This window comes from Neltuma alba, unplaced genomic scaffold (genome assembly GCF_004799145.2).
Source record: "Neltuma alba isolate B1F8T4 unplaced genomic scaffold, ASM479914v2 tig00011806_pilon, whole genome shotgun sequence".
In the NCBI taxonomy this organism is placed as follows: domain Eukaryota; kingdom Viridiplantae; phylum Streptophyta; class Magnoliopsida; order Fabales; family Fabaceae; genus Neltuma; species Neltuma alba.
In genome coordinates this window covers 48157-64208 of record NW_021636425.1, presented here as the reverse complement: position 1 = coordinate 64208, position 16052 = coordinate 48157, and positions in this window count along the sequence as shown.

The window sequence follows — 16052 nt, the reverse complement described above, 5'->3', positions numbered from 1 at the left end:
GGACCTTATTATATTAAAATATGATTTTTGATGGGTAGAAATGAATTTTTGTAGGTCTAGAAATGTTATTGGAAATTAGACAGAAATTTTAGTTGATACAGCGAAATCAGGTAGAAAAATGTTTGGAGATGAAAGGTAATGCTTCTTCCTTCTTTCTCTAGCCTATTGAACATTAGTTTGGATTAGAAATGAATAGTAAATTTGTGGCCTAAGTGGTCCACATGATTATGGACTGCAATAATGCAAAATATCACATAATTTTTCCAAATCATAATGATACATGGGACACTTATACACTCCCAATTTTTTGTAGCTTCTTAAGGTGTACACATGGCCTTAACGCTATAAATTTTTAAGAGACACATGGAAGGAGGGGGAGGTTGAATTGAGGTCTATAAATACCCCCTCTTACACCTTCAATTTTGGTTATTTTAGCACTTAAAGTGGGTAGGTTTTGCTGCAGAAAAACTGAGTTTCGAAAGCCAATTTCATGCAGGGAATGGCCAAAATTTATCAAGCAAGAATCAAGAGTCAATTAAGGTATGTTAAAGCTTTAATTTGACTATGTTTCTTGCTTGTTTCAAGTGGAATTTAGTGACAAAATTCTAAGGTATTATGCCGTTCAAATTTCAAAATATTGAAAAGTGATTAGGGAAGGATAGGAACCATGATTTAACGCTTGGAATAGCTTGCGTGGTTGACGTTTGGATTGATTTTTAGAAGAAATTCCAAATTCCCTAATTATGTGACAATTCGGCCAAGCTTAGTTTATGGGGTTAGAAGTTGTTTCAGTTTAATTTGATGATTCTAATGAGTTTGGAATATGTTTTTGTGTGGGAATATGTCAAAGAAAAGTGTTTGAAAGCATTGGAATCAGATGAAAATTTGAACCCTAAATTACACCCAATTCAGCCAAGCTCATTATGATAAGGGGGAGTTTGATTTTGATAAAACCAAGTTAGTATTTAGGTTCTACATGAAAAATCATGTAGGAATGGCCCTTGAGACTTGTCAAAACAAAGATGGAAATTAAAGTCAAAAAGTTATAAAAAAAAAAGTGTTATAGAGTTATATTGATACCTAATGGTATTTTATATGTTATGGTTGATAATATGACATGTGTTTATGATTGAATTGATAGGCATTAAGCAAGAGGACAAGGATGAGCCCAAAGGGACTTAAGACGTCAAAAATCTTGAATTAGAAAGAGTTAGCATGGAATTTATAATTTTAATGTTAACTTACTTGGTGTTACCTAATATGATTTCTTGAATGTATACCAGGTTGTATTTTAATTTATTTGATGAGGATGACATGTTGATTGGTTGCATTGTATGCCTTGGCAATATACATAACATGTTGATTTTGAATGGATTGGAATAACACTTGTATGGCATAAAAGTGAACAAGTGTTTATGAACTTGTTTGTAATAGACCTTGCTTGTTTGACATTATTGTTGTAATTTCTTTGCTACTGAAATTTCTATAAAATCTTATTCCTCTCTATATATAAACAACCAATAGGACCCTCAAGTAGTGTGTCCAAGGGCAAGAAGATGGTATCTCCATGAAGGAGAAATATTATGGAATTATATTAAAATTTATATATAACTATATGTACAAGTTTTGTAATATTTATGAATATGTGTTTGGATAATTATAATGGGTTGTAAGTTATATTAAATGGCTCATTATATGCTGGGTTATGTGGCTGAACCATATTTGAATGATTGTGGTTTCATTTGGATAAGTTTTGCATAAAAAGGATGAAAGTTGACCTAATTAAGGGCAAAGTTTGACCACATGAATTTTTGAGAAAATGTTGGAGTGGATCTGAAACTTAGTAGTCTAATAGATCATATTTTTAGTTTTAAAATGAGTGGTATTTTATAAAATTTGGAGTTTTGTATAGAAAGTTATGCCATTTTAAAGTTTGGCGTAAATTCTGAAAAATTAGAAAAATGACCAAATGAACTGTATATCTTGTCATTAAAATTGGGCACCCATGAGCTGGATTCATACTCTAAATATATTTTTTTCTTAAATAGCTCATTGCAAGCTTCAAGTAGGACTTAGAACCATAACATTTCGATTTTTCTAAAATTAGTTATGATTTTTCAAAGTTTGGAGGAATTTAGGGTTATAATGAATAGTAACCTAAGAAATTAAGTTTAAAAATTTAAATTTCTCCAACTTAATGACTTGAAAAATGGCTCTAAATGCTCCCACTTGATGTGAAATTAGGTAATAAAGTAAGATGTGACAGTTGGCCGTAGGGAATCTAGGGCCAAGCTGCGACAAACAGTTCTAGAATAATACTCTTAGTTCTTATGTTATGTAATCCCTTGGTCTTCAATCTTAGCTATAATTCTCAAGTGTCCTATAATGAAAAGCAACAATTTGAAGAATTAATTATCTGAGAAATCAATTGAATACAATTAATAACCAATTATGACAATTTTATCCTAAAAAAGATAGTAATTCAAAGCAAAAACTCTTAATCTAGTTTAAGCGTAATTACCACCAAAAAAGCCATTAACCCGTAATAAAAGCACTAAAAATGATACTTGATTAACATGCTTTTCTTCTTCTTAAACCTTAATCTAACTCCAATAATCCTTTTCATAACTTAATCATAATTGGACAGTGCCTTCCCATAGGATTTATAGTTCCAAAACTCAGCAAAACCATTATTAAGCTTAGCAAGCCATAGGGCAACATAGACTACATCAAAATCTACAATCTTACCTTGCATGGAAGCTTGACTTGGCTTGGGACTTCTTGTTCTTCCTCTTCTCCCTTCTGTCATCAAAATTTCATGCTTCTCTCCTTCTTCTCAAGCTTAGCTGAAAATCTCTACTAAAATAGGTGAAGAGGGGTATTTATATTGTCTTCCTAAATTAACGCTTCAGTCTTTACCATGCAACTTGATCAAAATTACATGGATGAGGTGTCATCGTCATAGCTTCCCTATGTATCTTCTTAACTCTTTTGGAATGTATTTTGAAGTCCATCCTTTGAAATTACCATAAAGCCCTAGAATCCTTGCCCTTAAAGTTGATAGAAATTATAAGGGCTAGGTGTTACAATCTTATGCTCCCATATGGTTATTCTTGAAATGGAGGAGGTTTCTTCCATAAGCTTTATTATTTTATTCCCCTTTTCATCACATGTTTCTATAATCCTCTTCTTGAAAAGTTTTCAACCCTAGCCTTGGATATGTGGCGCCATTTGAAGGAAAAAGGAGAGAAAAGAATAACTTCTCTAGTAAGCTTTCAATGTTCACTATAAAATTTCACTTTACCGGATGTATTTTCTTGATTTTGGTTACTTAAGAGAATGAAATAATTGTCAATTCAACTTTTTATTATTCTACTACATCTTATCTCCTCATAATGACCTTCACATAGTGAAAAAATGGCGCATTAATTGAGCCATTAATGAAAAGTAGAGGAGTCAAATTGGATTTGTCTTCCCTGGCTATAAAGTAATATTTTATATCTCTAAAAACTCCCTTTAATCATAGAAAAATGTTCTAATTTTTGTCAGGTCAAAATTCCTCATGCAGGTATTTCTTTCAAAATTTTCTCCACTAGTACCCTTGATTGGGATAATTAGGCTTTAAATTCTTTTAAAGCCAACCTTTTGATCTTTTGGGAATCAAACTAATTTTATAAACTCATAATTACTCAATTAATTACTTCCTATTTTTAGCCAATTATGTGAGGGCTTCACATTTTTTCAAATTATTGGATTTGGATAAATAACTCATAATTAATTAGAATTCTAAAATTCTTAAAAATTCACTCGAAGGGTATTTTTATCATTTTTAAATTTAAATAGGCCTTAATACCTCATTTTCTATTATATGAATTTTTTTGGGGAAAATTTGGGCATATTTTCTATAATTACCCTTTTTGGCCTGAAACTTCTCAAAATTATGATTTGGTCCGTGCTAGGTTTTAACTTAAAGAATCATCTCGTTGAGGTCTCTAACATAATTTTTGGCCCATATTTATCCTCATTTATCATACTTAGCTCTTGAGGTTTGACTATAGCCTATAACTTCCTCTATTTCTTAGTCCTAGAAAACTTGTACTTTGTAATTTGGTCTCTATGAATCCTTTTATCCTTTCATAAAATTTCTAGGACTCTTGCTAATAGAGGTCTGGTAGCCTATCCATTTTAAGCCATTTCTTACTTTTCTAGGTCTAAAATTCGTGATGTTACACAATATGAGAGAGGAAGAGAAAAAGGACCAAAATGATTATCGCTAATCATGCTAAAATCGTGATGTTGTGTTTTCTTGTCCCTTTTCCTCAATTTATGTCAACAATAGATATTAAATGATGCAAGGGCTAAATAGTATTATCTCAACGTGCACGTAACCATTTTGAATTTATCTATTAAAGTTATTAGCCATCACTTTGATTTGTTTTGATTCACTGTTTTTAATTTGTATGGACCATGTCTAACAAGTAACCACGGTGAATAGGCTAAACTAATTGACTAAAGGCATATGATTTATGATTGATTACTTGCAGAAATAATGACTAAAGGCATATGATTTATGATTGGTTACTTGCAAAAATAATGAGTCACGGACAAATTTACAGTATGTGTTCTCATGGATTATTCTTTTATTTTCCTATATACAGATGGGATGATGGTGCTAAGGATGGTTATTTCTTACTATAGTTCTCATATTTTTAGTCAAAGTTGAATATGTTTTAACAATCTCATTAGCATTTATCATTATAAGGCAATATGTCAGCATGTTAATAGCCACAGTTATGATATATAATCGTATTAAAGTTATGCAAATATGTGGTTGTGTGATTTTGTTCACATCCATGTATTTGTTTTAAGGCTTACGTGTCTTTGTGAAACATCCTTTCTTTAACACCTCAAAGTACGTGTTTGGAAGCGTTATGGCTTAAGTGATTCACAAAGCAAGCCCATAGGTTGAAAATTTATAATTGGTTCTCGGGTTACTATGCACTAGTTAAATTCTAAATTTTTGGTCCAACTTGGAAAATTCATACCTCCTTATGAACACATCTAATTGAGGTGTTCTACCTCTCATTTTAAAGCTTGGGATGCGCACAACATGTTTGCCAAATTTCATGGCTTAACTCATTCATTTGGTAGGCCAAAATGGAGCTGGAAACTAATTGCTCTGGGACCTACATTTTATCCATTAGACAATGCTTGCTTTAATTCTTTTTATTGTTTTGGCATGCATAGCTTGGCCTTATCCTTTCCCATTCATTCTTATGCATTTTCATTTATTCCATAAATATTCTAAACAAATACATTGCATCATTGGCATTCATATACATACTTAACACAATAGGAGAATTATACATAAATCCTTAACCAATCATTAACATCAATAATTCTCTACTTTCTTCTCCTTCCTTCTCATGCTCTCTTTCATGTAATCATTGTGCATCATTGATTGACCTTGTGTCCTTAAGCTTTCTTCTTACTCCTTTTTACTTCTAACCATTAAGGTTGCTTGCTAAACCACATCCAAACCTTCTCTTGGATGCCTCAAGGTCCTAATCATAGCCACAAAGGTCATATTACTCATTAAGACCAAGAATTACACAACATGAAAGACTTATGTCCTTAAACTTAATCCCTTTTTCCTTAATTTATAATATAGTGTTCTAGCTTTGTAAAAATTGTTTCCTTAGGCCAATCCTACACAATTTTACCCAAGAAATCCAAATATGAGCTTAGATCCATCAAAATTCAACTCCTTCCCCTGGTCCTAGGCCAAAACTGAAATTTGCTACTTAATTTCTAGTTTTGATTCCAATGCTTCCAACTTCATTCTTTCATCTTATCCCTACACAATTTTTCATTTTAAACACATTGAAAGTATCAAAATCATCAAAATCACATCCTAGGCATAAGAACCAGGTCTGGCCAAAACATTTTCTCAAGTTACATAATCATGAAATTCAACCAATTTCAGCATAGAACCACTTGATTCGTGTTCCTTTCAAGCCTTTGAATATTATTCTAACATCAATTTCATCTTCTCCTACTCCTAAGAATTTCATACAGCATAACCCCCTAGGGTTTCAAGCTCTTAAAAATCATTAAAATTCATAACCAAGCTCAATAATAATAAGGGTAGTGAAAACTACATCAAAAACCATGAACATGCCTTATTTTAGAGCTTGATCTTGCATGGGACCACCTGGCCTTCTTTCTCTCTCTTCTTTCTCTCTCTAAAAACCATTTTGCCAGAACTTCCCCAGGGTTTCCTCTAGGTTAGACAAAAATAAGGGAGGGGAGGGGATATTTATAAAAAACAAGACTGAATCTGGGCCGTTGATATTAAAAATGTGTTACTTGATTTGGACTATCCATTTTCTCTTTTAATCTTATGGTGACAAGTGTCCTATGACATCATGCTTAACTCATCATGATGACATCATGCTTACATCATCAAGCTACATGTCCCCAATCCAACCTACACGTGTCTTATATCCAGCCGTACACGTGTCTTGCATCCAACCTTACATGTGTCATCCATCTTTTCCCCATCTGACCGTACACTTGTCTCTTCCATGTCCCTTCATCATTTTGGTATTAAAATAGAGGGGAAATTCAAATAAAATTCGTGCAAAATACAACCCTTAGGTATTCCTCCACATATCTTCCTATTCTGCACCGTATATGGTACTTTTTCAGGCCCTCACTTACCCGGGACCATTGGGACATGTTCTAACACCATTTTCTCATGTCTAATAAATCCACATGGCCTTATATAACATGCCTAAAGAGGGAGTGAAGCTCTTCCCTTATTCTTCCATTAAAATAATTAAATAATTAATAATATCTATTTCGGAGTGAACTTGACTGAATTCTTTCTATCAGTCTATGACTCTGAGAATCTGTATCCAGGTACCAGTACTATTTATTCATCACAGGGAATTCCTCTAATTTTTCTTAAGTCAAAAGTCAACCTCTAGACAGTTGACTTTGACTTTCCCTGGATAGTATATAAATAGGCTTTAAATTCTATTAAAGCCAACCTTTTCGCTTTCTAGGGACAAAATTATTTTTAAAACCTATGATAATTCCTCAAATATCTTCCCCCATTTTCTTCCAATTATCTGAGGCCTCCCTATACTTTAAATAATTCATTTTTGATAATATTCAAAATCAGTCAAAACCCTGGGAATTCCACAAATTCCATTCAAGGGTATTTTCATCATTTTTAGCCTCATACAGGCTTCTGGACCCTATTCCCATTTTTCTAAAATTTTTCTAAGCTATTCAAGCCTTAGCTTACCATTTCTCTTTTTTTGGGATTTTCGGGCATAATTTCCATTTTTACCCTTACTAGCTTGAAACTTTGCAAAATTATAATTTTGCTCTTAGTTTGGCTTAACCTGAAATTCACCTCACTGGGGCCTCCAACATAACTTTTGGCTTATATTTATTTCTATTTCTCTTTCTTGGGCCTTGAGACTTCACTAGAGTCTCTAACTTTCTCTTTTCTCAATCCCAGAAAACTTTCCTTTTGTGATTTAGTCCCTGGGAATCCCTCTATCCTTTCATGGAATCTCTGGGACCTCTGCCAAAAAGAAGTCTAGTAGCTTGCCTAATTCAGGCTAATTTCAGTACTTCTAGGCCCAAAATTCAGGATGTGACACTTTGAGATTATTTTATCATTTATTTTTGGGATAAGGTGCTTGAATACCCTGAAAAAATGCATAAAGTAGTGCCAACACCTAAAATTTTTTATGGCTCTTATATGTCCTGAAAGTTTCTTTCAAGTAGCATCTCTGTCCTGAACCGTTATCTGCTGTTAAGTTTGACTGTTAAAGACATCGGTCAAACTGTATAATTTAATTGTCAAACTTGATCATGGATAACGGCTAGGATAATTTTGCTATAAAAATAAACTTTTAGGACCTATAAGAGCCAAAAAAAACTTTCAAATGTTGGGTGCTCCTTCATAGATACTTTCAGGGTATTTCAACACTTTATCCCTTGATTTTTTCCTATGTAAGTATGTGTATAGATTCCTTATTATTGTCAAAGGTTTCTTAATGTTGCATTCATGCATGTCAGTTAATACATAAGTATTTATTTATAGATAGAACAACATCGGGGGAAACATTGATAGCCTTCAAAAAGCACAGTTGAAGCTATAAGTAAAAGTATCTTATTTGTGCATTATTTTTTTAATGCTTCTATCCTAAATCCATCCTGAAACTAACTTGGCTGGGAGGTTTTTGTGATGTTGTTTGTGTTGACAATTTTTAGCTTTGTGCTATTTGTTATCTAAATGAAAATAATAGATCATAGCCTTCTCAATTCTGGCAATTTCCCTGAAGTTACTTCTACATGTTACCTATAACAATATATGTTTGCTAAAATAATTATAGAGGTTTATGCTAATTTCTATCATCATTTTGTTTTAGTTCTTATGGTTTATTTTGTCAAAAAGTGAGTAACGTACAGGCATTCATCTATGCTCTGTAAGTGAGTGCTATCTAGCAACTAAATGGTTGAATGCTATTTTGTTTTATATATATATATATATATATATATGTTAGATATTGTAGATTATCTCCAAATTAATGTTTAAACCCAAACCTAACATGTAATTTAGTTAGTTTTATTGATTGCATTGCAAAGTCCACAGTCTAGAGATTTGGAGAATAGCTAAGCCACACTGTATTGCCCTCTTAATATCATCATAAACTATGCATTATGCTTTATTTGCATTGCTGCCTTTGTCTTTGGTAGTTGTTACTTTAAACTTTTGTGCTAAGTGCTTAGTTATATAGATATTTTGCCACTCACTTATTCTGTATTTTAATTCTAAAGCCAATATTTGTTTATTTAGGAGCAAAACACTACACCATCTTTAAGGAAAGCTCTCAAGGACATAGCAATGGAGAAAGATGTTGCAGTTATTGCATAGGTGATTATGTCTAAATATTATAATGCCTCCCCCTCTTCATTTTTTATTCTTTAAATATGTTCCACGTGATTATATATTGGAGGAGGACCTTTCAGCCCAGCTTCGTATACTCTCTTGCTAATGATGTGTATAACAATTTTATAATTTTACCAATATTCTTGAAAGTACTTTCACTTAGGCATTAGAAAATGGATATAAGTTTATTTTCCTTTAATGATGATGAGGTATAATAGTTTTGATCTCTATTATACGTTTCCCTTTTCTTTTTCCATTTGCCTTTCTTTCTTTTATCCTTCATTCTATGAAGGATTTAGATGAATTCTCATTTGTTTCTACTTCTTTGATTTATTAGTGATGTGATTGACATCGCATGTTTGTAATTGTTAAGTTCAACTTCTCATGCATTCGTCTAACAGGAATAGAAAACACCGGTCCAATCAACCTTGTGAATCCAACTTGCATTATATCCATATTTTCTTTGTGCAAACCTCTTACATACAATGTCTAATCTGAATTCCTTATTTTTACAAGTTGATGGTTTTATATTTTCATGTTACTATGATGTTTCATTATTGATTAAGACTAGCTAAACTTCTAATTGTTTGGCCCATTCAAAAATAGTTAGAATTTTGAATTAATAAAATAAAGTAATACTCGTTTGGGTTCATAAATGGATTTAAAGGGTTGAAGTGAAACCATCTAATTTACTTACATGAATTTTATTCCCCTACATGTGCAGGCATTCTCCTAGGCAATTTGCAGCTAGGCCTTATACATTTTTGTCGAGATAGTATTTGCACTCTTTTTTTAGGGCACATTATTTATTGATAATTTTGATGTTTATAGAACTTTGCTGCTTAAAAGGAATTTTTGCGTATGAGAATATATATTTTATTATTGAATGAAATGATGAAACACTAGCAGTTTGATATATAAAATGTTCATACATGTGGTTTGTCGTTTAATATATTTATTGCCATCTTTTTCTTGAGAATTGTGAACTCTCGAATCATATTGAACTGCTGTCATTTAGATGCAGCCAACTATAACAAAATGGATATAGGGTACTACGGCTTTCTTTCTCTTTATTATTCTTCTTTGTGTTTTAAATGTTTCCTACTTCTTTTGGTGAATTTTGAGATATTGTTACTTGGAAGATATTCTAGAAGCATACACCTAGCTTTTTCTGTAACACCTTAGTTTATAACCATATATAAAGTCAAAACATGTCAAATGAAATCACATTGCATGGCATTAAGCTTAGAAAATCAAACTTTGAAAAATCCCTTTCTTAGGTTACTATTTATTTGCTAACCCTAAAACTTTGACTAACTTTGAAACTTCATAACTAATTCTGAAAAAATTGAAATGAGGTGGTTCCAAGTTTTATTTGAAGTTCTTTCATTTTATTACATAGAAAAAAAGGTTAGTATAATTATTTGTCTCTCAAATTTATCCTCATTTTAGTTTTAGTCTCTTAAGTTTTAAACCATAGGTTTTAGTCCCTTAAGTTTCTTTTCATATAAAACATTGACCACTATAATTTAATAAAAATCTGAACCATTTTGCCTCTCAAGGGATCAAAACTTATGGTTTGAAACTTGAGAGACTGAAACCAAAATAAGAGTAAACTTGAGAGATCAAAGATTATATTAAGCCTAGAAAAAAATACTCACTGGTCACTTACCTTTACTGATCGGGCTTCATTTTCGTGTAATAAGCAATGCTCATTTGGTCAACTTTTAATTTTTTAGCTTTTTACCATAACTTCTAGCACATAATCAAAAGTAGGTAACCTACCACTTGATTCGAGGCTTGGAATATGAAATTTAAGTCACTAAATCTCACCGTCAGATTTCATCATTTGTCTAGAAAAGTTGCTATCACAAAATCATAGTTTTTCAAGTATTGCCAACCTTTTTAATTGCATTAACTTGTGAAATTTAAACCATGATCTTCATATTTACCAACTACCATTCATGTTATCATGTACTTAAGCATAATAATACCCCCAAACAGGTAGGAATATTATCCCATATAAGCCTTTATCAAAGTTTACATACATTACATAACTCTACTCAACGTTTACAAATACAAAACATAATCGGGCATACTTATACATGACATTTCATGCATTATTCCTTAAGCTTCCACATTCTTTTCCTTATCTTTTGATAAAACAGCCTCCATGATGTCAATGCATTATAAAGAGTGAAACATCCTTCTAGTTATCCCTTGTAGTATGTATCTAGAAGCGTTATTGTTTAAGCAGATCATGAAATAAGCGTTATTGTTTCTAGTTGAAAATTCAAAATTTAATTCTTGAGTTAGTATTCACTAGTAAATTTTAGATTTTTGATCCAAATTTGAAAATTCATAACTATAGAAATATTGTATTGAGGTATTTAAGTCTTTATTTAAAACTCTTTTAATTCTCTATAGGTAAAAAATATAAATATCAACTTAAACCTTCTCAATTTATGCTATTAATTCACCAAAGTTTACTATTTATTTGGTCAAACAGTACATTTTCATATTCTTTACCCTAATTTTGAGCAATCATATTTCTTAGCACACATTAATTTTAGGTGACCTATGTCACACCCCTTTTTTATACCATATTATATTACAAATAGAGCCATTTGGAACCATTTCCCAACACTTAAAGATAAGAAAATTCAATACTCAAAAATTTGGTCTCAGGTTACTATTCATTCAACATTGAATTTTTAGCAAACTTTGAAAATTCATAACTAATTATAGAAAAACTGAAACAAGATGGTTTCAACCTTTATTTGAAGCTCGCAATATGTTCTTTAAAGAAAAAAAACCTCATTGGCATCATATCATCACGAAATAGAGCTAGAAAATTCGCAATTTGCACTATCCATTTGGTCATTTTTTAATTTTCTAATATTTTAGTCCAACTTTGAAAGGACATAACTCTTAGCACAAAACTCTAAATTTAATGATGTACCACTTGATTTAAATCTCAGGTCCAAATTCAATCATTTGCTTATTATTTTACGTGTCACAAAATTACCCCTATTTAGGGTATTTTTATCCCTTAAATCATATTTTCTTGAATTATCTTTTCACTTTTTCTTGCCATACTAATCAGCCATTCCAAGCCCAATATTCACAACAATAATTCACATCATATATACATAGGTATAAGCCAACATTATCCAAGATTCATTACAACATTGTACCAAAATTTATCAATATACATTACAACAAAACATTGTCATGAAGTCTATATGATCTCATATCCCAAGACTATCTCTTTGTCCTTGCTTAAGTCATTCCCTATTTTATGCATAATTTAACAAAGGAAGAAATGAGATTTCATGAAAATCTTTGTAGTAATGAATCATAATTCTCATGTTAATCAAGCTTTACATAATGCATTATGTCATAACATTTCAAGACATCCTCAAGTCACATGTCACACATTATGCTATGAATTAAAGCAAACACATAATCATTTTAACATATTATTGTGCAATTGGTCAAAAGACATCAAGCATGTTAAAGTCAACCATTCCATAGCATAATTCAACCAACATAAAACAACCAACATAACCACATTAAGCAAGCAAGAAAAATAATCAAATTATAGATTCAATGCTACCTTTTCTCTTAGTATAATTCGGCCTCTTCAAGTGATCAAGATTCCCCTTGATTCTTCTCCACAAAACTTATCAATCCAAGTATAATTACAAACCATATTATCAACCCTTTCACTTGATTATAATTACTTAACCTTAAACCCACTTAAAATCCCCTTTTCTTTGATTTTTGACTTAATTATTCCTCCTTTAATTCCTACATAATTTTTCATGTGGAATCTAACTATCAATTTAGATTTATAAAAATCAAGCTCCTTCCCTTTCAATTCCTTTTGGCCGAATATGGGGTTTATATTTTTTAAAAATTTCATTTTTGATTCCAATGATTTTAAACACTTTTCCTCAGTGTTTCCGTAGTGTTTCTATACACAAAAACACCTTTTAAACTCATTGGAATCATTAAGTCATAGCAAAACAAACTCCTACCCCTAGAAATCTTCTTGACCAGATTGAACCATAAAGGACCCTAACTTGGTTTTCTTCCAAAAATAAATCCAAATACCACTTAAATATGATAATTCCAACTCATTTTTAAGGCTTCTATCCTTCCCTAAAGCATAGACATATCAACCAAAATTTGGGCATCAAGTTCACCTTCAAAAGCAACTCAAATTCCCAACCAAAACAAGCTTTAATCTTAGCCATAATAAAGCATAAACATACCTTGACGAATCCTTGACTAAAGCTTGATGATCCCTTGTCCAAATGCACTCACCAAAGAGAACAACTTGGTAGTGCCTCCCCTCTTTTGTCGATTTTCACCTATTTTTGTGCATTTTAGGGCATATTTATAGACAAAATTTTTGCCACCCTCACCTGATAAATGGCGTGATTTAGTGCCATATAAGGGGATACTTGACTGCCATCACATGCTTAAAAATTCCAAATCATGCGATGTGTACAAGCCCTATAATATTCCTTTGATTTTTATGTGAAAGTTGGGCTTAAATTCAATTTAATTATTGGGCCAGGCTTTAGCACAAAATTTTAAGCCCAATTTTCACATAAAAATCAAAGAAATATTCTTGAAATTTTACACATGGCATGATCTGAAAAATTAGAGGGTTTGATGGCAGCCACATGGCCATTTTTGTTGGCTAAATTTTGGCCATTCATGGGGGGAGGAAGTCAAAATTTTTGCTCTATAAATACCCCTTCCATTTGAATATTTTTGGCCAAAATAGAAAAGCATTAGGAAGGTGCTGTCAAATTGAATTCTCGGCTTGGAAGGAGAGTGTTCAACCTTGTAGTTTGAAGGAAAAACACCAAGCTTTAATCAAGGATCAATTAAGGTAAGGTTGAGCTTTGTTTTGGTTAAGATTAAAGGCTATGGTGCTGTGATTTTTGGCCAAATAAAGCATGGTTTAGGAAGGATAAAAGCTTTGAAAATGAGTTAGAATTATTGTCATACCTCCTTTATTACCATATTATATGTCAATTAGAACCATTATAATCCATTTCCTATAGCCCAAGAATGAAAAATTTCAAGTTTAAAATTTTCCATTTCCGTATTGCTCGTATATTATTCACAGTTTTCTGGGCCAACTTTAAAAATTCATAACTTTTTTTATTACCATATTATACGTCAATTGGAACCATTATAATCCATTTCCTATAGCCCAAGAATGAAAAATTTCAAGTTTAAAATTTTCCATTTCCGTATTGCTCGTATATTATTCACAGTTTTCTGGGCCAACTTTGAAAATTCATAACTAAATGCAGAAAATCAAAATGAGGTGGTTCCAATTTCTATTTGAAGCTTGTTATGTCCTCTATCAAGAAAGAAAATACTCATTAGGCTCATATCCATTTAAAACAGAGCCAAAAAATTTGACAAGTTACAATGTTCATTTGGTCAATTTTTGAATTTCCAATATTTTTGCCCAATTTTAGAAGGGCATAACTCTTAGCACAAAACTCCTATTCGATCTACCACCTATTTTAAATCTTAAAATGAGCTCTATAAGACTGCCAAGTTTCAGATCCAAATTCGTCCATTTGCTTATTATTTTATGTGATACAAGTTTGCCTCTATTTTAGGCAATTTTATCCCCTAAACATACCTTTCTTGAATTTCTTTTCCCTTGTTCATGTGCCAATCCATTTAAACATTTTGTGACCCATATTTTCCAGCATCCAAGCACAATATACAATCATAGACATAGTGTAATATCATCCATAATCTACTACAAACTTAACATAAAGTTCATTATACATTACGTAACATAGCATAGTGTTATGAAAATCATAAAACTCCACTATCTTAATACCATTTCTTTGCCTTGATCCATGGATGAGCCACTTCCTAGTTAAAACATAAGTTGACATAAAAGGAATGAGATTTCATAGAAATCTCAGCAGTAATTGAGCTATAATTATCACGTAAATCAAGCAAGATATAATGTGATATGTTACTGCACTTCAAGACATCCTCAAGCCACATAAAGTCATATTTAACATCATGCTAGGAAAGAAACATCAGCACTTCCATATTGACATAATTCCATTCATTTGGCCAAAGCACAAACCAAGGTCATCCAATCAACAATAACCACAACACAAGTTCCTCAATCCAAGCGAACGATATAATCATATTAACAAGCAATATAACAATCAAACTATAATTCAATGTTACCTTTTAGCACTTGACAATTTCATCTTCCTTAAGGGTTATGTTCCTCCTTGATTCCTCCTCATAAAATCTATTGATTCAAGCATAAATACAAGCTATATTAAGAACTAAACAACTTAAACATAACACTTTATCTTCAACCTACACAATTACCCCCTTTTTCTTTGATTTTTAACAATATTGTTCCTTCTCTGGAAACAATGATTTTTTGGTTCAATCCTACACAATTTTTCATGAGAAATTCAAATATCCAATCAGTTTTACAAAAATCAAACTCCTTCCCTATCAAATTGATTTGGCTGAAAAGGGGTATATGACTTTCCAAAAATTTCATTTTTGATTCCAATAGTTTTATACACTTCCCTATAGCATATCCCTACACAAAAACATATTTTAAATCCATTGGAATCATCAAATCAATGCAAAATAAACTCCTCCAGCATAAACACCCCTTGGTCAAAATGAAGAGCATAGGACCCTAGGTTGGTTTTCTTTCAAAAACCACTCCATACATCACTTAAACAAGCTTATTCTAGTTGATATTTAAGGTTTCTATCCTTCTCTAAAACAAAAAGATTCAGATAAAAAATGCACAGCCCTTCCCCTTGATTTTTGAAGCCAAAAACCTAACCAAAACTAGATTAAATCTTAGGGATAACAAGGCTTGAACATACCTTAGTGATTCCTTGATGAAAGCTAGATGATTCCTTGTCCAAACTCCTCACAAATTTTGATCAAGAGATCAGGTTTTCAAATGAGCAGAACCTCCCCTTATATTTTCTAATTTCACACCATTTTCTTTTATTTTAGGGGGTATTTATAGGCAAAT